The 21,041-nt window shown below is 46.4% G+C and overlaps 1 protein-coding gene across 6 annotated transcripts in view; it reads right to left on the reverse strand.

Moving 5' to 3' along the window:
* Positions 1 to 21,041, reverse strand: part of step (cytohesin steppke) — a gene marked incomplete at its 3' end in the record, with an annotated part of 586,727 nt that overhangs the window by 150,755 nt on the left and 414,931 nt on the right. Inside the window, 1 exon segment of one of the 6 annotated variants that reach the window (XM_070083661.1) lies at positions 15,587 to 15,645. 6 annotated transcript variants of the gene reach the window in all.

Here is a 21,041-nt window from a genome sequence, read left to right on the forward strand (position 1 = left end):
GTGTATCAGCACTAACTGCACCATCCTGGGTGGCTGGTGTATCAACACTAACTGCACCATCCTGGGTGGCTGGTGTATCAACACTAACTGCACCATCCTGGGTGGCTGGTGTATCAGCACTAACTGCACCATCCTGGGTGGCTGGTGTATCAGCACTAACTGCACCATCCTGGGTGGCTGGTGTATCAACACTAACTGCACCATCCTGGGTGGCTGTTGTATGAGCACTAACTGCACCATCCTGGGTGGCTGGTGTATCAACACTAACTGCACCATCCTGGGTGGCTGGTGTATCAACACTAACTGCACCATCCTGGGTGGCTGCTGTATCAACACTAACTGCACCATCCTGGGTGGCTGGTGTATCAACACTAACTGCACCATCCTGGGTGGCTGCTGTATCAACACTAACTGCACCATCCTGGGTGGCTGGTGTATCAACACTAACGGCACCATCCTGGGTGGCTGGTGTATCAACACTAACTGCACCATCCTGGGTGGCTGCTGTATCAACACTAACTGCACCATCCTGGGTGGCTGGTGTATCAACACTAACTGCACCATCCTGGGTGGCTGGTGTATCAGCACTAACTGCACCATCCTGGGTGGCTGGTGTATCAACAATAACTGCACCATCCTGGGTGGCTGGTGTATCAGCACTAACTGCACTATCCTGGATGGCTGGTGTATCAGCACTAACTGCACCATCCTGGGTGGCTGGTGTATCAGCACTAACTGCATCATCCTGGGTGGCTGGTGTATCAGCACTAACTGCACCATCCTGGGTGGCTGGTGTATCAACACTAACTGCACCATCCTGGGTGGCTGGTGTATCAACACTAACTGCACCATCCTGGGTGGCTGGTGTATCAGCACTAACTGCACCATCCTGGGTGGCTGGTGTATCAACACTAACTGCACCATCCTGGGTGGCTGGTGTATCAACACTAACTGCACCATCCTGGGTGGCTGGTGTATCAACACTAACTGCACCATCCTGGGTGGCTGGTGTATCAGCACTAACTGCACCATCCTGGGTGGCTGCTGTATCAACACTAACTGCACCATCCTGGGTGGCTGGTGTATCAACACTAACTGCACCATCCTGGGTGGCTGGTGTATCAACACTAACTGCACCATCCTGGGTGGCTGCTGTATCAACACTAACTGCACCATCCTGGGTGGCTGGTGTATCAACACTAACTGCACCATCCTGGGTGGCTGGTGTATCAGCACTAACTGCACCATCCTGGGTGTCTGGTGTATCAACACTAACTGCACCATCCTGGGTGGCTGGTGTATCAACACTAACTGCACCATCCTGGGTGGCTGGTGTATCAGCACTAACTGCACCATCCTGGGTGTCTGGTGTATCAGCACTAACTGCACCATCCTGGGTGGCTGGTGTATCAACACTAACTGCACCATCCTGGGTGGCTGGTGTATCAGCACTAACTGCACCATCCTGGGTGGCTGGTGTATCAACACTAACTGCACCATCCTGGGTGGCTGGTGTATCAACACTAACTGCACCATCCTGGGTGGCTGGTGTATCAGCACTAACTGCACCATCCTGGGTGGCTGGTGTATCAGCACTAACTGCACCATCCTGGGTGGCTGGTGTATCAACACTAACTGCACCATCCTGGGTGGCTGTTGTATGAGCACTAACTGCACCATCCTGGGTGGCTGGTGTATCAACACTAACTGCACCATCCTGGGTGGCTGGTGTATCAACACTAACTGCACCATCCTGGGTGGCTGCTGTATCAACACTAACTGCACCATCCTGGGTGGCTGGTGTATCAACACTAACTGCACCATCCTGGGTGGCTGCTGTATCAACACTAACTGCACCATCCTGGGTGGCTGGTGTATCAACACTAACGGCACCATCCTGGGTGGCTGGTGTATCAACACTAACTGCACCATCCTGGGTGGCTGCTGTATCAACACTAACTGCACCATCCTGGGTGGCTGGTGTATCAACACTAACTGCACCATCCTGGGTGGCTGGTGTATCAGCACTAACTGCACCATCCTGGGTGGCTGGTGTATCAACAATAACTGCACCATCCTGGGTGGCTGGTGTATCAGCACTAACTGCACTATCCTGGATGGCTGGTGTATCAGCACTAACTGCACCATCCTGGGTGGCTGGTGTATCAGCACTAACTGCATCATCCTGGGTGGCTGGTGTATCAGCACTAACTGCACCATCCTGGGTGGCTGGTGTATCAACACTAACTGCACCATCCTGGGTGGCTGGTGTATCAACACTAACTGCACCATCCTGGGTGGCTGGTGTATCAGCACTAACTGCACCATCCTGGGTGGCTGGTGTATCAACACTAACTGCACCATCCTGGGTGGCTGGTGTATCAACACTAACTGCACCATCCTGGGTGGCTGGTGTATCAACACTAACTGCACCATCCTGGGTGGCTGGTGTATCAGCACTAACTGCACCATCCTGGGTGGCTGGTGTATCAACACTAACTGCACCATCCTGGGTGGCTGGTGTATCAACACTAACTGCACCATCCTGGGTGGCTGGTGTATCAACACTAACTGCACCATCCTGGGTGGCTGGTGTATCAGCACTAACTGCACCATCCTGGGTGGCTGGTGTATCAACACTAACTGCACCATCCTGGGTGGCTGGTGTATCAACACTAACTGCATCATATATGTAATTCGAGAACGATGAAAAGCTCTTCTTCCCTCAGTAAGAGGAATTACGAGCACTTTTTTGACTGTCTTCCAGAAGGAACTTCATAAGTTAGTCTATCAAGTTCCTGATCCGCCGGGCAGTGGTGCATATTTAGACTGCGTGCGGCCACCAGCAACAGCGTAGATGGTCAAATCATCAACCAGTAGGTCTGGTCTAAGACCAGGCCACGGGGAGCTGATCCCTGAAAGCGGCATACTATGTTATCACTTGGTTAACTTATCACACTCTCGCTTTTCACAGAGAACAATTTACTCTTATCCTGGCTCTCGTTCTCACACTCAGTAATTAGTGTGTGTAACTTTATTAAAGCTAGTGCATCTAGCATTTGTTAGATGCACTAGCTTTGATGACCCAGATCATGACCACGTGGGCCAAGTATTGTTTACAAACAAGGCTTGCCACGTGGCCTCCAGCGACATCAACAAGCAACACTCACACTCATGGATCAAGAAGAAAAACACAAAATAAAAACACTAGAACATTTTATTGGAAATATTTCGGCCCAGGGACCTTTTGTCACTCCAGATGTGCTAGTGTTTGTACTTGCTATACCTGTCAGTACCACATACCGGCGCTAGGGCGCTGATAACCCCCCACCCTTTACCCGAAAACATCCTTAAGGTATCCACTCTGTTTCGCCCCACCTCTCTCTCTCTCTCTCTCTTACATACAATCTCTGGCCAACAGATAAACAACATTAGAGCAAGTGTTCACGTCACTCAGTAAACTCGTAATATCAGCAGTCAGTGGGTCAAAGTAGCTGGCTACCCATGCCTTGTGCTCATGCCCTAGCTATCATGCCCTGTAACATACGCATTACTGGTTTCCATCCAGAGTTATACTGTCAAGAGTCCGACTTGCATGGTGACCGCTTTATCCACCAGGCTGTTGTAGCCGGAAGCCCGCACAACCTGGCCGACCCAGCACAGTATGCAACAACTTATGGGGTTGGAGGTAAACCTCAACCACTCCCTGGGAAATGAGACGTACGTGGAATATACGCATATTCAAGTACCCTCCCCTGCCTTCCTCATCAATGTCGCAAGATACCGGGTTCGATTCCATGGCACGGTGGCATATAAGGGCAAGTTCCTTTACATCCCGTCCCTGCCCACCTAGTTGTAAAAATAAGTTGTCTACGTCTGTGTTGCCCGACTGCTGTGGGTAGCAAACAGGAATTTTTGTATATAAAACTACAGTACCTGCTGGACTGTCATATCCTGTGCAAGAAACTACAGTACCTGCTGGACTGTCATATCCTGTGCAAGAAACTACAGTACCTGCTGGACTGTCATATCCTGTGCAAGAAACTACAGTACCTGCTGGACTGTCATATCTTGTGCAAGAAACTACAGTACCTGCTGGACTGTCATATCCTGTGCAAGAAACTACAGTACCTGCCGGACTGTCATATCTTGTGCAAGAAACTACAGTACCTGCTGGACTGTCATATCCTGTGCAAGAAACTACAGTACCTGCCGGACTGTCATATCCTGTGCAAGAAACTACAGTACCTGCTGGACTGTCATATCCTGTGCAAGAAACTACAGTACCTGCTGAACTGTCATATCCTGTGCAAGAAACTACAGTACCTGCTGGACTGTCATATCTTGTGCAAGAAACTACAGTACCTGCTGGACTGTCATATCCTGTGCAAGAAACTACAGTACCTGCCGGACTGTCATATCCTGTGCAAGAAACTACAGTACCTGCTGGACTGTCATATCCTGTGCAAGAAACTACAGTACCTGCTGGACTGTTTCTTCGCTTACAGAATAAAAACTCTCATAGCTGACAAGTGTCAGCTAGCCCAGATGACACGAGATGTGTAAAGACTAGGTATATCTGAGCTTCTACCAGGCTCCTAAACTGAGCACCTGGCAGCCAGGGTGGAGGCCGCATGCAGGTGAGAGTCACCTGGCAGCCAGGGTAGAGGCCGCATGCGGGTGAGAGTCACCTGGCAGCCAGGGTGGAGGCCGCATGTGGGTGAGAGTCACCTGGCAGCCAGGGTGGAGGCTGCATGCGGGTGAGAGTCACCTGGCAGCCAGGGTGGAGGCCGCATGCGGGTGAGAGTCACCTGGCAGCCAGGGTGGAGGCCGCATGTGGGTGAGAGTCACCTGGCAGCCAGGGTGGAGGCTGCATGCGGGTGAGAGTCACCTGGCAGCCAGGGTGGAGGCCGCATGCGGGTGAGAGTCACCTGGCAGCCAGGGTGGAGGCCGCATGCGGGTGAGAGTCACCTGGCAGCCAGGGTGGAGGCCGCATGTGGGTGAGAGTCACCTGGCAACCAGGGTGGAGGCCGCATGCGGGTGAGAGTCACCTGGCAGCCAGGGTGGAGGCCGCATGCGGGTGAGAGTCACCTGGCAGCCAGGTTTGTCTGCTGCTACTCTTAATATTATTAATAAAAATAACATATTAGATAAAAGTCCCATGATGTACATTATATCACAATAATTCACTCTCCTGCTATCTGCAGCGTCATTCATCACGTTTTATTCTTTAACTCTACTCATAAATTTATTTATGCTGAGATTGGTTTTAATATGATCAAGTAACTTTTTCCGGTCCTTTATCTCTGCACAATAAAAGGTATTTTGGACCTGGCCACCTACTGTAGTTCTACAAAACTGCCTACAGTGCTTTTCTGGTCACTAACCTTCACAAAATTTGTATGAAGACGTTCTGGACACTGTTACCAAGTCTGTCTATATGGTGGAGTTTCTGATGCTGTATTCTACCACTTTGTATCATTTTCAGTTTGTATAGCTGATGGTGACCCAGGTGTGTTGATGATGACCCAGGTGTGTTGATGGTGACCCAGGTGTGTTGATGATGACCCAGGTGTGTTGATGATGACCCAGGTGTGTTGATGATGACCCAGGTGTGTTGATGATGACCCAGGTGTGTTGATGATGACCCAGGTGTGTTGATGATGACCCAGGTGTGTTGATAATGACCCAGGTGTGTTGATGATGACCCAGGTGTGTTGATGATGACCCAGGTGTGTTGATGATGACCCAGGTGTGTTGATGATGACCCAGGTGTGTTGATGATGACCCAGGTGTGTTGATGGTGACCCAGGTGTGTTGATGATGACCCAGGTGTGTTGATGATGACCCAGGTGTGTTGATGATGACCCAGGTGTGTTGATGATGACCCAGGTGTGTTGATGATGACCCAGGTGTGTTGATGATGACCCAGGTGTGTTGATGACCCAGGTGTGTTGATGATGACCCAGGTGTGTTGATGATGACCCAGGTGTGTTGATGATGACCCAGGTGTGTTGATGATGACCCAGGTGTGTTGATGATGACCCAGGTGTGTTGATGATGACCCAGGTGTGTTGATGATGACCCAGGTGTGTTGATGATGACCCAGGTGTGTTGATGATGACCCAGGTGTGTTGATGATGACCCAGGTGTGTTGATGGTGACCCAGGTGTGTTGATGATGACCCAGGTGTGTTGATGACCCAGGTGTGTTGATGATGACCCAGGTGTGTTGATGATGACCCAGGTGTGTTGATGATGACCCAGGTGTGTTGATGATGACCCAGGTGTGTTGATGATGACCCAGGTGTGTTGATGATGACCCAGGTGTGTTGATGATGACCCAGGTGTGTTGATGATGACCCAGGTGTGTTGATGATGACCCAGGTGTGTTGATGGTGACCCAGGTGTGTTGATGGTGACCCAGGTGTGTTGATGATGACCCAGGTGTGTTGATGATGACCCAGGTGTGTTGATGATGACCCAGGTGTGTTGATGGTGACCCAGGTGTGTTGATGGTGACCCAGGTGTGTTGATGATGACCCAGGTGTGTTGATGATGACCCAGGTGTGTTGATGATGACCCAGGTGTGTTGATGATGACCCAGGTGTGTTGATGATGACCCAGGTGTGTTGATGATGACCCAGGTGTGTTGATGATGACCCAGGTGTGTTGATGATGACCCAGGTGTGTTGATGATGACCCAGGTGTGTTGATGATGACCCAGGTGTGTTGATGATGACCCAGGTGTGTTGATGATGACCCAGGTGTGTTGATGATGACCCAGGTGTGTTGATGATGACCCAGGTGTGTTGATGATGACCCAGGTGTGTTGATGATGACCCAGGTGTGTTGATGATGACCCAGGTGTGTTGATGATGACCCAGGTGTGTTGATGGTGACCCAGGTGTGTTGATGATGACCCAGGTGTGTTGATGATGACCCAGGTGTGTTGATGATGACCCAGGTGTGTTGATGATGACCCAGGTGTGTTGATGATGACCCAGGATTGTTGATGACCCAGGTGTGTTGATGATGACCCAGGTGTGTTGATGATGACCCAGGTGTGTTGATGATGACCCAGGATTGTTGATGATGACCCAGGTGTGTTGATGATGACCCAGGTGTGTTGATGATGACCCAGGATTGTTGATGATGACCCAGGTGTGTTGATGATGACCCAGGTGTGTTGATGATGACCCAGGTGTGTTGATGGTGACCCAGGTGTGTTGATGATGACCCAGGTGTGTTGATGATGACCCAGGTGTGTTGATGATGACCCAGGTGTGTTGATGATGACCCGGGTGTGTTGATAATGACCCAGGTGTATTTATGATGACCCAGGTGTGTTGGTGATGACCCAGGTGTGTTGATGACCCAGGTGTGTTGATGATGACCCAGGTGTGTTGATGATGACCCAGGTGTGTTGATGACCCAGGTGTGTTGATGATGACCCAGGTGTGTTGATTATGACCCAGGTGTGTAGATGATGACCCAGGTGTGTTGATGATGACCCAGGTGTGTTGATGATGACCCAGGTGTGTTGATGATGACCCAGGATTGTTGATGATGACCCAGGTGTGTTGATGATGACCCAGGTGTGTTGATGATGACCCAGGTGTGTTGATGATGACCCAGGATTGTTGATGATGACCCAGGTGTGTTGATGATGACCCAGGATTGTTGATGATGACCCAGGTGTGTTGATGATGACCCAGGTGTGTTGATGATGACCCAGGTGTGTTGATGGTGACCCAGGTGTGTTGATGATGACCCAGGTGTGTTGATGATGACCCAGGTGTGTTGATGATGACCCGGGTGTGTTGATGATGACCCAGGTGTATTTATGATGACCCAGGTGTGTTGGTGATGACCCAGGTGTGTTGATGACCCAGGTGTGTTGATGATGACCCAGGTGTGTTGATGATGACCCAGGTGTGTTGATGACCCAGGTGTGTTGATGATGACCCAGGTGTGTTGATTATGACCCAGGTGTGTAGATGATGACCCAGGTGTGTTGATGATGACCCAGGTGTGTTGATGATGACCCAGGTGTGTTGATGATGACCCAGGATTGTTGATGATGACCCAGGTGTGTTGATGATGACCCAGGTGTGTTGATGATGACCCAGGTGTGTTGATGATGACCCAGGATTGTTGATGATGACCCAGGTGTGTTGATGATGACCCAGGATTGTTGATGATGACCCAGGTGTGTTGATGATGACCCAGGTGTGTTCTTGCACTCACCTGCAATAGGTATCTCTCAAGTCATATTTTGGATGATTTGTAATTTGTTTTTCACGTTTTTTTTTTTTTGTCAGAGGAAACATGAGTAAGAAGAGATGCACATGTGAGTGTGTGGTGCGTGTACAAGCTGGTACTCACTTTACTTGCGACTTTAACCTGGCATTCACCTTGTTTTACTACTGCGAATTATTCACTAGTTATGCACGGGTCAAGAGATATTCCAAATATTTCACACAAGTTACTCTTGCGATAACTTCTTCGTTATACAATATTTTAAAATTATGAACGCTCTTTTGTTATGCCCGGGGACCATTAAGTTTGTTATCCTGGTACAAATTATCATATATCTCTCTCTCCTCACTGGAGCGGAGGAGAGAGAGATACATGATAATATACACCTGGAAAGTACTCGAGGGCCTGGCCTAAATCTGTACACTGCCATAACAACATACTGGAGTGAGAGATATGGGAGGAAGTGTAAAATAAACCCAGTGAGTAGCAGGGGTGCGGTTGGGACAATAAGGGAACACTGTATCAACATTCGTGGCCCCCAGACTATTCAACATATTACCAGAAGATATCAGAAACACGGCTGGAACAAGTGTAGAGAAAACTGGACAAGTATCTTCACCAGGTTCCAGATCAACCAGGCTGTGATGGATATGTGGGGCAGCAGGCCTCCAGTAGTAACAGCCTGGTTGACCAGGCTAGCACCAGACAAAGCTGGCTCATGGCAGAGCTCCGAGAGTAGAAAGACTCTCGAAACTCATCAAAGGTATTATCCATTAGTCACTGCACAGCGATAATTCGTGTCTTATGCTCTTTGATTATTTTCCTGACACGAAAAGAGCAACGTTGTTTGCATAGAAAAGCATTTTGCATTTAACACTAATATGTGGACCACGAGGAAGTTCCACAAGTTGTAACAACTCCATGTGTTATTTATCGGAAATGGTTCCCATTCTATAGTACAGACTTTCACTATTTTCCCAGGTAAGATTTACCAGTCTACAGAGCCCATGCTGATAACGAGTAGTATTTTTTTTTTTTTGATAGTATATCATAGTTATGGTGCCAAACGTCTTTCCTAGGTCTAAGATGACCATTCATGTGAAATGCACTCTGGACATTTGGGTTAGTGTACAATCAATCAGGTTAATTACACCTGCTGTTCTTGCTCAAAGGTAAGTACCTGGGTATTATTCGACTGCTGGATAACATCCTGGGAAATGCTGCAAGGTGTGTGAGCTCTTATTAGCTTGCTGACAGTACTGAGGTGTTGAGGAACATAACATACTGCTTTGTATCTATTGATTACAAGATCTCACTCGCCCCGTGCCACACCTGCTGACGTAGTGTCGACACCCATAACGTCATGACCCGATGCCACACCTACTGACGCAACGCTGATTCCCGTAACGTCATGACCCCGTAGCACTCCTGCTGACGTAACACTGTCAGCCTTAACGTCATGCCCATCATTACCATGACGAGCACGGAGATGTGTTGTGGTGAGTGCTGACGTCACCACGCGCTGCCATTAACCCCGTCAGGCAGAACACTAACCTTGTTTAGCACCCATAGTTGACACTACCCACCACGTCCCTCAGAGTGTCAGCACATCATAACGGTGTCAAGTGTCAGCCATGATGAAGATAACAGTGAGAGAAGTGACGACTATGGTGTATCATGTAGTGACGTCTAGCAAGACACCCTTGGAAGCTCCTCCTCTCAGATAACATTCAAATTTAAATATTTGAGAGTGCGCCAGCAGAAGTTACTTACTAATTCATTAAAATAATTAAACAAGGTAATTTAATGCTTAGATTTTGCTGGGTAAGAAGTTAGTTTACTGTGCACCATTTATACATCCTCTGCAGGGTAGCGCAACACATACGACAGGCCTAGGAACTAAGCCTACAAAAAGAAGTTAAAAGTACACAGATAACCCGCACATAGAATTGTCCGTCTTGGACCATTCACAAGTCACTCGTGAATGGTCCCAGACGGACCGAAACGTCGTCATAAGCTTTTCTCTCTCCTATGTGCGGGTTATATGTATTGTTCCAGACACGGTATTGTGCCTTTTTGTTCTTTAGAGGTTAGCAGCAAGACGTCTAGATTGATGCTATGGGAAAATAGTCAGTAGGAAACCCGCAGCAGCTAGAGATTTAATCTGAGGCTTCAAGGACGTGTTGCCACTGGACCCTTGTCAGCAGGCAACCACGACAGTCCCTCAAGTACCCCTCCCATCCCATCCCTGCTAGCAGCTCAGCACGCGCGCTCACCCGCATGCACTCATTCACTCCATGCTTGAGTAACACGCCGGGACACTACTAGAGGTAAACAAACGGAGGAAAGTAGTTAGGGTAGAGAGTGACAACGTGAGCTTGTCGGTGGAATCTCCCAAGGTTGACTCCCAAGCCCCATGCTGTTCCTATTATGCTTTAAGTTTTTATTTAGGCAAGGACCTCTTCTTGTTTGTAAGACAATGTAAAGTGAGTGGAGAGAAAGACAGCTCACTCTATGGCACTATATCTTACAAAGTTGCCAAGTTCACGAACACACAATACTACTAATACTTATGAACAATAGAAATATGTAACTAAGTTTTCATAATATATAATTGGAATAACCCCATAATATAGAACAGGAATAATACATTACCATGTTACAGAACTAGAATGATATACCATAATATAAACCTAGATGATACACCATAATAGACCTAGAAGGACACAACACCATAATACATAACTAGAATGATACAACACCATACAAAACAAAAGGAATTGTAGGAAGCATCATAGTACGCACATACACAAGTACAATTTCAAATACTAGAGGTAGATCACGTTAGCCTAGACTAGAGAAAGTTAAGAGGCAGGACCAAGAGCTGAAGCGCAACATCCAAAAACTCAACTAGGTAAATCCAAATATACACAAACTCAGCAGGAATAATTAATTTTATGAATATATTCCCAGATTATCAAAAAATATTACGGAAAAAACGGCTTAAGACCCTCGGAGAGGATCTGGCTAAATTGAGAAAATGGATGATGGAGTTTTACGTCGAAAAAAATAGGATGAAATAAGTAAAGTTGGAAAAAAAAAGGTCGTGAATAAAACAGATTGGGACAGATGTTAAAAACATACGATACGTAGACACATGTCGGGGTGAGAATGAAGACATTATCATAATACATCTGTGTTCACAGTGTGTCAGCAGATAATCTCACTATTTGCCTTTATTCCTCACTAAAATATATAAATATATAAAATATAATATATAAAATATATAAATATAAATATATAATATATAATATAGTTATATAAATTGTTGGATAATTTAGGCTAATACAATTTTGTTATATAACGTAATATTTTGAAAGATTAGGTTGCTACGTCAACTGTCGTGAAAACGAAAAAAAAAAATGCCCTTGAAGTGATAAATGATCGTCGGTGAAGACAAGTAGGTTAACAAAACAAGAAAGAGTATAAAGGAAGAGGAGACACGAGGAGCCTAGCCTAGCAGTGCTCTTGTAGCTAGACAGAGATCAGCACAAACAAGACAAGACAGTAACAAGAGCAATACCGTGAAGGACACGCGCCGTCGCCATCATCACAGTGAATCCAATGGAGAGGGAAAGTCAGTCAACACGGACCTGTAGCACGCAACACAATGCTCCAGCTGAGAAAGCAATGGCAGTTTCAGAACTAGGTCAGCTTTCCCATGCAGCCCTGGCTCAGGGAGAGGGGAGGTGATGGTGTAAGGGAAATGCGACGTGGTGCGTGGTGGCTAGCAAAGAGGTTGACAATACAGGACACCTTTCACAAGACAGGGTAAACTTTCCAACCAGCAATATCATTTAGCTATTACCAAATGTTCCTATCAGTGCTTTGTCACTACTAGCATTACCCCTTAAACTATTACTGATATTATTACCCATTACCCAATGGAAATAAGTCACTCTGTCTGACTTTTTTGGGTTATCCTAGGTTCTCTACACATATGCTGCTATGTATGATAATTCTATGTAACTGTATTTGTGTATACCTGAATAAACTTACTTACTTGATTAGATTCAAGAGTTTTCCTGACTCTCAGAGCCCGGGCCTGAGCCAGCTGGATCTGATCACTATAGCCGTCGTCTAGCATTTACCAGACTTAACTTTCTGCTGACTTTGCAAATTTCCTGAGGTCTATTACGAGTGACTGTCAAGTCAATAGTGCAACTCATCAGACGATTTTTACTGATGCTGCTAGTACTGTTACTGATGCTTCTAGTGTTGTTACTGATGCTGCTAGTGTTGTTACTGATGCTGCTATATTGTTACTGATGCTGCTATAGTGTTACAGATGCTGTTAGCACTGTTACTGATGCTGCTATACTGTTACTGATGCTGTTAGTATTATTATTGATGTTACTAGTATTGTCAATAATGCTGGTAGTATTATTACTGATGTTGCTAGTATTGTTACTGATGCTGCTAGTTTGTTACTGGTGCTGCTAGTATTGTTACTGATGATGCTAGTTTGTTATTGATGCTGCTAGTATTGTTACTGATGCTGCTAGTATTGTCACTGAAGTTACTAGTATTATTACTGATGCTACTCTTCCTGCAAGTACTCTGTCCTTTTCTAGATTATTAGCAGTAAAACACTCATCATACTACTCTTAACTCTGTTTCCCCTCTAACCTTACTCTCTTATCTTCTCCATTACCTTTAATGCTACGTCGATTATATTACTTCCCTCTAGGTTACCCTTATCTCCAAAGGGTTTTTGGTTCTTGCTTTACTTATCTGCACTAGCAATATAATTACGAGTTGATAAACAAGACACCTTTTGCAGCACTTGGGTCGTCAGTTGGAAGACCTTGCGCAAATAACCACAGGAGATACTATTATCTGCTTCTTCAGTCTCTAAAATATCAAATTATAACACTGGGAGCCACACAATATATATCTTAAGTGTGTATACACCGAGAGGTGTGAATCTCAATGTATATACACCAAGGTTGTGTATCTCTCAGTATATATACGAGTTTATTTTCGTCCCTATTTCAAGGATTAAAGTGCTCTTGAGTGGTGGTGAACAAACAATACATATTTTTCGAGAGAAAGAATTTTTACATGTGACCTTGTTTTGAGTTTTCCTATTCCCGAGGCCCAGCCTGCGCCAGGCCTCCCTGTTGATTACCTGGTCGACCAGACTGTTGGTGTTGGCGGCATGCTGACTCATATATCCATCACAGACTGGTTGATTTGACACACCGCGTAGTTAGTGACCTAGTTTCCTCTTCAAGATGTCCACACTGGTTGCAGCAATGTTGCTAATGACTGCTGGTAGCCGAGTGAAAATCTAAGCCCAGGGATGTTGATACAGTAGGTGACCAATGAAGAGCTCTTCCAGTTTTTCAACCAGGTTCCAAGGTGGTTGAAAAGCGGAATGGGTTGCATAACAGAGTGATGAAGGCAAACTATATGCAGATTAGAGATGGTATGATAAGGTCCAAGAGATCAGAAAGCAATGATGCTGTTCAAGGTTATCTAGGAAACCAATAATGCTGTTGAAGGTAGTCTAGGACACTAATAATGCAGTTCAAGGTAGTCTAGGACACTAATAATGCTGTTCAAGGTAGTCTAGGAAAGCAATAGCTGTTCAAGGTAGTCGAGGACACCAATAATGCTGTTCAAGGTAGTCTAGGACACCAATAATGCTGCCCAAGGCAGTTTAGGACACCAATAATGTTGTTCAAGGTATCTAGGACATCAATAATGTTGCTCAAGGTAATCCAGGAAACCAATAATACTGTTCAAGACAGTTTAGGACACCAATAATGTTGTTCAAGGTATCTAGGACATCAATAATGTTGCTCAAGGTAATCCAGGAAACCAATAATGCTGCTCAAGGCAGTTTAGGACACCAATAATGTTGTTCAAGGTATCTAGGACATCAATAATGTTGCTCAAGGTAATCCAGGAAACCAATAATACTGTTCAAGGTAGTTTAGGACACCAATAATGCTCTTTCAAGGTAGTCTAGGAAACGGGGCCCACGAGCCAAGACCTGACCCACGCAAATAAAATCTGGTGAGTACATACATTAACTAATACTGTGGAATGGGGCGAGGAATGAGGCTGAGAGGCCTGTCTCCAGCACTTTCTTTAAGAGAAAGCGTTCACTGAGTGAGTTGAGAAGAGATTGTTATGGCCACCACCACCATCTGCCTACCAATGGTGATTCTCACCTGCTGACTCTGGTATACCTTTGAATGAATTCAAGAGTTGTCCTGCACAACATCTAACACTAACACAGTAAAGCATCAATGGACTAGTGGCACTACCTGTGTGCCACACAGCATCAACACTAACACTCCAGGGTATCAATGGACCTGTGGTACTACTCTTCTCACCACTATGCCCATACAAACCAGGTAGTACCATACCTTGGTATAATAATACATAGTATACCTAATAATAATAATAACAATAACAATTCCTGGTATATTATCATACCTAATACATTATCATAATGGTTTATTCATATAAAAGCCCACTGCACAGTATAACATCATGCGCTGCAGATCATCCTACACCACGGTACCTATCATACTGCACTCCCTCTACAATTACATTCAGGGGGAGCGCTAAACCTGTAGGGGGAGTAATGGGAGGCATGAGGTTCGATGCAAGGGAGGACAGATGTAATACCTTGGATCAAGGGTGTCCCTTGAGGGACACTCCCAAGGGACCGTCCCTTGGGAGGCACTCCCAGAGGACTGTCCCTTGAGAGAGACTCCCAGAGGACTGTCCCTTGAGAGAGACTCCCAGGGGACTGTCCCTTAAGACACTCCCAGGGAACCGTCCCTTGAGGGACACTCCCAGGGGACTGTCCCTTGAGGGACACGTCCTGTAATATGCTACATGCATGGCGCCACACGTACATACACGACACTACACGTCACCACACGAACATACGTACATGTCACCATACATATCATCACAGGTACGTCACCATACACGTCATCACACGTACATGTCACCATACGTCAGCACACATACGTACGTCGCCAAATACGTCACATGTACGTACGTCACCTTACATGCATATACAGAGCGACACGTACATATACACGAGAATAATTTTCCCAGAGTAGTCCTGATGTTTCCCTGTTGTCTCTGATCACAGTGGTAAACACGAACACTGATTCCCAAGTTTGTTATTCTTAACAGTGACGGAGGAAGGTGCTCTCCTCTTGCCTCTGTCAGCAGGTAACACAGCGGTGGTGGGATGCAAAGTGTGGTGCAGCACCTAGATGAAGGTGACTGACTAGAAAAAGACGAGACGAAGGGTGGACGCACGGCTCCTCACCTCACACTGTCTCCAGACGAACTGGCCAGAGGAGCAAGCAGCAGCAGCAGCAGCGCAGGACCGCCCCGGGAGGGCGGCTCATGGGAGGTGGTGATCCCGCCCGCCCGCCCCAACACCACCACTACTACCACCTGCACCAACAGCAAAACCATCTCCACCACCAACTTCTGCAGCAGCAAAGCCATCTCCACTACCAACTCCTGCATCAGTAGTAAGGCCATCTCCACCACCAGGAGAGAGAGAGAGAGACATTATAATATAAATAGAAAGTACCTGAGGGTCTGGTCCCAAATCTGCAACAACGTGAAAAGCAGAAGCTCCGTGGGTACAACAGAAGAACACTGTATCAACATCCCTGGTCCCAGACTTTTCAACATCTTATCAGAAGACATCAGAAACACTGTTGGGACAAATGAAGAAGTCTTCAAGAGGAACTGGACAAGTATTTCCAAGTACTAGATCAATCAGGCTGTAATGTGTGTGGGCCAGTGGACCACTAGGAGCAACAGCCTGGTTGACCAGGTAGGCACCAGATAACCTTGACCCAAGGCCGGGCTTCAGAAGTAGAAAAACTCTCAAAGCTCATCAAAGGTATATCAAAGGTATATACAGCCTCCCTCACTACCACCAACTTCTGCAGTAACACCACCAGCCTCCCTCACAACACTTGTCACCACGAATAAAGGTACTATCACCACCACCACTATCGACGACGAAGACACTAAGCGACAACGATGGTGGCAAGTGGTCAGACACAACAAAATGTAACCCGTAAAAAAACAGAGACGAAAGTAAACACAGCAGACAACAGGTACTTCAGTGGTGCAGCAAGGAGAAATCTGTTAATGGGACGACTTGCCGCCCACCACTATTACTACTACCACCACCATTACCATCACTACTACCACACGTTTCTTACCACCACAGATGCTACCATGTATGCAGCACACCACAACCACGCCCAACTACACAACTACAACACTGCCCTTATTACACACACACACTGTACGGGCCTATGGCAAAGATTCTTAACATGCCTGTGACCTGTTTCGAGGGCTCTTTTGCCCTTGCAGCCCGGCCCAAGTTCAGGTCGAGAAAGGTCAACTAGGGCAGCTGGAAGACGGCTGAAGTGATCAGTGTATCTAAGAAATGAAGCAGCAGGAGACAGTGAACTACACGTCAACTGACGTGTAACATAACAAAGATATTAGTGGAGTTGGAGAAGAGGGACTTCACTGAACACCAACACAGATTTATGGTTGAGGTTAATGGATTTTAATAAAAGAGGTAGAGGAAGACAGTGATGGGCAGGCTGTATCTCTCTCTCTCAGCTGCCATCAATTTTCATGACACTCCCCACCAGAGACAGACTCGAAAACTACAAGACGAAGCCTGGGGTAAATAAGGTGTACCTGCAGGAACAATACGTGTGCAAACTGCTCCTTAGCAGAACACTCCAGTGTTGAGATTTGAAGCCGATCGGAAGAAGCTTTCAGAAGTTATCGCACAGAAACCCAATCTGGGATGGTGGTTCCTGTGATCATCGCTTCAACTGCCAAGTCTCAGACCAGACCTCCTGGACGACAGCCTGGCCAGTCAAGGTGTTGGTACTTGCTGAAGGTATTGCAACGTACTCTAACACAATGCTCTGTGACGGATCTAGACGGTGTAACCATGAATGATGATAATGACTTTTGCAGCTTCAGGAAGTGACATGATCTCCATGACATGAGTGGTCTTGCAAGAACTAAGGTTATCCACATGCTTCATCACCTCAAACACAACCTAGTACTTAGAAATACTAGTAACAACTCAGAGATATAATTTAAGACATTAATAACTTACAGTATTAATAATAACTATAACAATGGCGTTAATAATAACAGAATATTTCCAATAACACAAACTTTAAATACTAAATAATATAATGGCTATATAACGGCTAAATATTGTCCCCTGTTGAAATATGTGATACTTTATCTGTTACAAGCTAATTTAAGATATCTGTTGAAAATTTATCTTATTTTCATTAATAAGATCCCGTGACCATAGATCTGTGTACACTATCTCTGCTGCTCCGTGAGTGGACAATGAAGCACATCTGATTCCTGAGTGAACATACTTGTCACCTGTCCTAAGTCTGGATATAAACTCTGTTTAGCAATAGTGGTAGAATTACCGACACAATGTTAGGTAAAATGACACAGATGCAACTAATGTGGCATTTTATTGTGGCAACGTATCACTCTTCAGGAACTTTGTCAACTGAAGAACGATTCGTTGCCACAATAAAATGTCACATTAGTTACAGCTGTGTCCTTTTACCTACCTCTGTTTATACTGTAACTTGCTCCGTAAATGTGCTTAGCTGCGGTCAAGATATGGTAGTGGGTTACAGATCTACTCAGGCTTCTAGGTGTGTTCCAGTGACATTAGAGTATTATACTGAGCTCTCATGATAATGTTTATAATCATGAGGTGTGCGGGGAGCCAGAAGTAAACAAGGAAATGGCACTGGCCGTACTCTGCAACCCCAGGAGAGGGAGGGAAGGGGGCGGGGCTGGCGGCCACAACAATGATAGCACATGCAAAATGCAATGTGCAGTAGCAGACTAACTTTACCCAGGCGGAAGCGTAATCAGTGTTTCCCCTGAGTCACCACTCCAGAATAACCTGACAAAGGTCATACTCAATCAATAACTCACCACCACGTCGGCGTCCCCAGCACCTAGTTTGTTCCTACCTGCCAAGTTGGTGTCCCCCAGCACCTGGTGTGTTCCTACCTGCCATGTTGGTGCCCCCAGCACCTAGTTTATTCCTACCTGCCAAGTTGGTGTCCCACAGCACCTGGTGTGTTCCTACCTGCCATGTTGGTGTCCCCCAGCACCTGGTGTGTTCCTACCTGCCATGTTGTTGTCCCCCCAGCACCTAGTTTGTTCCTACCTGCCAAGTTGGGGTCCCCCAGCATCTGGCGTATTCCTACCTGCCATGTTGGTGTCCCCCAGCACCTGGTGTGTTCCTACCTGCCATGTTGGTGTCCCCCCAGCACCCAGTTTGTTCCTACCTGCCAAGTTGGTGTCCCCCAGTACCTTGTGTGCTCCTACCTGCCATGTAGGTGTCCCCCAGCACCTGGTGTGTTCCTACCTGCCATCTTGGTGTCCCCAGCACCTGGTGTGTTCCTACCAGCAATGTTGGTGTCCTCAGCACCTGGTATCTTCCTACCTGCCATGTTGGTGTCCCCAGCATCTGGTATATTCCCACCTGTCATGTTGGCGTTCCCCAGCACCTAGTGTGTTCCTACCTGCCATGTTGCTGTCCCCAGCATCTGGTGTGTTCCTACCTGTGTAACCTTAGTCCTCTTTCTGCTTGAAGTGCTCGACTAGCGAGTCATTAGTACAGACGACCTTTATGGAAGTTGGTTACTAGCTATCAAGATCAATCCAGAACATATGGAAAGTAAACTCTCATCGCATATACGCTAAGAGATATACACATCTCATCGTATATACACAGATAGGGACATCTCATCGTATATACACAGATAGGGACATCTCATCGTATATACACAGATAGGGACATCTCATCGTATATACACAGACATGCACCTCTCGGTGTATAAAGGACCGTCTGGGGTAGCGTGCAGACACTACCATCATCTCAGCTGAGTCACCAACACAGTAACTACTCACTACCACCAACTATTAGGGAAGCCCCAACATAATGGAGGTGAAGCTGTATCGTCACTAATACAACAAGAGAGTGCAATACATCCCAGTATGCCTGTGTATGCTGGACACGCACACACTCACACATCATCTACTATCATTACAACAATAATATTTACCAAGGAGAACAAGAACAAGTGTGTCTCGCTGCTCATTAATCTCTCCTATCTCACTGACTTAATTTATAAGTCAGGACACACCTGTAAGCTCTCACTACCAGGACACCCCTGTAAGGTAAATCACCAGGACACACCTGTAAGCTCTCATTACCAGGACACACATATAAGGTCTAACCATCAGGACACACCTGTCAATTTAATTCAATCTTAGGTACCCCTGCTTGCCGATGATGTGAAAACTGAGACAAACACGGGAGGACATAAGAGGACTCAAGGATGACCTGGACAATTTAAAAAGATGGTGAGGTATACACCACAACACCGTATCATCCTTTGCGGATGATACTAGGATCTGCATGAGGCTGTCATCTGCTGAGGAAGCGGTTAACCTCCAAGAAGATATAAACAAAGTTTTCCAGTGGGCAACGGTAAACAATATGATGTTCAATGAGGACAAATTCCAACTACTCCGTTATGGAAAACTGGAGGAGATAATAACTAGAACAGAGTATACTACTGACTCCGGCCATACAATAGAGCGGAAAAATAATGTAAGGGACCTGGGAGTAGTAATGTCTGAGGATCTCACTTTCAAGGATCACAACAGTGCCACGATCGCACGTGCAAAGAAAATGATAGGATGGATAATGAGAACTTTCAAAACGAGAGATGCCAAGCCCATGATGATCCTTTTCAAATCACTTATTCTCTCTAGGCTGGAATACTGCTGTACTGGGCAGGCGATGCAAAATGCCGCCAATAAAAAGTAGGGGCGCCATTGGTACACTAAGAGAAAACACCATAAGTGTCCGGGGCCCAAAACTGTTCAACAGCCTCCCATCAAGCATTAGGGGAATTGCCAATAAACCCCTGGCTGCCTTCAAGAGAGAGCTGGACAGATACCTAAAGTCAGTGACGGATCAGCCGGGCTGTGGCTCGTACGTTGGACTGCGTGCGGCCAGCAGTAACAGCCTAGTTGATCAGGCCCTGATCCATCGGGAGGCCTGGTCGTGGACCGGGCAGCGGGGGCGTTGATCCCCGGAATAACCTCCAGGTAACCTCCAGGTAAAGAGCTTCTGAAATTCAACACAAACAAATGGAAAATAATGAGAACGAGAGGCTGTGAGGAACACCTGTTTATATAATGCATATTAAATATCTTCACAATACAGTCAAGGAAGATCAGAGATGGCTTAAGTCTAGAGGGAAAGAGGGTGAAGTACATGCTGACTTCCTCCACCTTTCCCCAGAGAGGGGGAGAAAGGTAGTGATAGTCAGCATGAATGACCATAGTTGCGGTACTCACCACCTCCCGCACCACCACCCTCCCCCCCATCCCTTAGCACTCCCCATCCCCCCACTTGGTAAGTCTAAGGGTTAACAAAAAAAAAGACTTTTCCCACAGTGAGAGAAATGTAATATCAGGAGACAGCCAAGAAACTATAAACTGAAGTCTACAGGAGAGAAAGATAAGGACGAGGAGGAAACAGTTAAAACGTATACAGTTTTCAAAAGAAAAAAACAGGACCAAGATACCGTTAGATTAGAGGGAACACAGAGAGGAGCTAAA

The sequence above is a fragment of the Cherax quadricarinatus genome, chromosome 10 (assembly GCF_038502225.1).
Source record: "Cherax quadricarinatus isolate ZL_2023a chromosome 10, ASM3850222v1, whole genome shotgun sequence".
Taxonomy (NCBI): domain Eukaryota; kingdom Metazoa; phylum Arthropoda; class Malacostraca; order Decapoda; family Parastacidae; genus Cherax; species Cherax quadricarinatus.